This window comes from Arachis hypogaea, chromosome 6 (assembly GCF_003086295.3).
Source record: "Arachis hypogaea cultivar Tifrunner chromosome 6, arahy.Tifrunner.gnm2.J5K5, whole genome shotgun sequence".
Taxonomy (NCBI): domain Eukaryota; kingdom Viridiplantae; phylum Streptophyta; class Magnoliopsida; order Fabales; family Fabaceae; genus Arachis; species Arachis hypogaea.
The window spans coordinates 36,596,880-36,598,892 of NC_092041.1; the positions used below are offsets into that span (position 1 = coordinate 36,596,880).

The 2,013-nt window shown below is 40.9% G+C and overlaps 1 non-coding gene across 1 annotated transcript; it reads left to right on the plus strand.

Moving 5' to 3' along the window:
• The first annotated feature begins 1,559 nt into the window (after nucleotides 1–1,559).
• Nucleotides 1,560–1,667, plus strand: LOC112699888 (small nucleolar RNA R71). Its single transcript, XR_003152821.1, has one exon. It is a non-coding gene; the product is annotated as a small nucleolar RNA R71 (small nucleolar RNA).
• Nucleotides 1,668–2,013: the final 346 nt, after the last annotated feature.

Below are 2,013 nucleotides of genomic sequence, written 5' to 3' on the forward strand. Positions count from 1 at the left end.
GTTTGACTCTATATTGAGAGAAACTTTTCATACTTCCTCTCCATGGTTGCAGAGGAAGATCCTTGAGCTTTAAACACAAGGTAGTCCCCATTCAATTGAAGGATTAGCTCTCCTCTGTCAACATCAATCACAGCTCCTGTTGTGGCTAGGAAAGGTCTTCCAAGGATGATGCATTCATCCTCATCTTTCCCAGTGTCTAGGATTATGAAATCAGCAGGGACGTAAATGCCTTTAACCTTCACTAACACGTCCTCTACCAATTCATAAGCTTATTTTATTGACTTGTCTGCCATTTCTAATGAGATTCTTGCAGCTTGTACCTCAAAGATCCCCAGTTTCTCTATTACAGAGAGTGGCATAAGATTTATACCTGACCTCAGGTCACACAGAGCCTTCTCAAAGGTCATGGTGCCTATGGTATAGGGTATTAAGAATTTACCAGGATCTTGTTTCTTTTGAGGTAAAGTTTTCTGAACCAATGTATTTAGTTCACTAATGAGCAAGGGAGGTTTATCTTCCCAAGTCTCATTACCAAACAACTTGGCATTCAGCTTCATGATGGCTCCTAGATATTGAGCAACTTGCTCTTCAGTTACATCTTTATCCTCTTCAGAGGAAGAATAGTTCTCAGAGCTCATGAATGGCATAAGGAAGTTTAATGGAATCTCTATGGTCTCTATATGAGCCTCAGATTCCTTTAAGTCCTCAATAGGGAACACCTTTCTGTCTGGAGGACGTCCCATTAGGTCTTCCTCATTGGGATTCATGTCCTCCCCTTCCTATTTGGATTCGGCCATTTTGATTATATTAATGGCCTTGCACTCTCTTTTTGGATTCTCTTCTGTATTGCTTGGGAGAGTACTAGGAGGAGTTTCAGTGATTTTTTTACTCAGCTGACCCACTTGTGCCTCCAAGTTTCTAATGGAGGACCTTGTTTCATTCATGAAACATAAAGTGGCCTTAGATAGATCAGAGACTATGTTTGCTAAGCTAGAGGGGCTCTGCTCAGAATTCTCTGTCTGTTGCTGAGAAGATGATGGAAAAGGCTTGCTATTGCTAAACCTATTTCTTCCACCATAATTAAAGCCTTGTTGAGGCTTTTGTTGATCCTTCCATGAGAAATTTGGATGATTTCTCCATGAGGGATTATAGGTGTTTCCATAGGCTTCACCCATGTAATTCACCTCTGCCATTGCAGGGTTCTCAGGACCATAAGCTTCTTCTTCAAAAGATGCTTCTTTAGTACTGTTGGATGCATTTTGCAATCCATTCAGACTCTGAGATATCATATTGACTTGTTGGGTCAATATTTTGTTCTGGGCCAGTATGGCATTCAGAGCATCAATTTCAAGAACTCCCTTCCTCTGAGGCGTCCCATTACTCACAGGATTTCTCTCAAAAGTGTACATGAATTAGTTATTTGCAACCATGTCAATGAGTTCTTGAGCTTCTGCAGGCCTTTTCTTTAGGTGAATGGATCCACCTACAGAATGGTCCAGTGACATCTTAGAGAACTCAGATAGACCATCATAGAATATATCCAAAATGGTCCACTCTAAAAGCATGTCAGAAGGACACTTTTTGGTCAACTGCTTGTATCTTTCCCAAGCTTCATAGAGGGATTCATCATCTTTTTGCCTGAAAGTCTGAACATCCACTCTAAGCTTGCTTAGCTTTTGAGGAGGAAAGAACTTGGCCAAGAAGGCCATGACCAGCTTATCCCAAGAGTCCAGGCTATCTTTAGGTTGTGAGTCCAACCATGTTCTAGCTCTGTCTCTTACAGTAAAAGGGAAAAGTATGAGCTTGTAGACTTCAGGATCTACTCCATTAGTCTTAACAGTATCACAGATCTGCAAGAACTCAGTTAAAAACTGATAGGGATCTTCTGATGGAAGTCCATGAAACTTGCAGTTCTGTTGCATTAGAGCAACTAGTTGAGGCTTCAACTCAAAATTGTTTGCTCCAATGGTAGGGATTGAGATGCTTTTTCCATAAAAATTGGAAGTAGGTGTA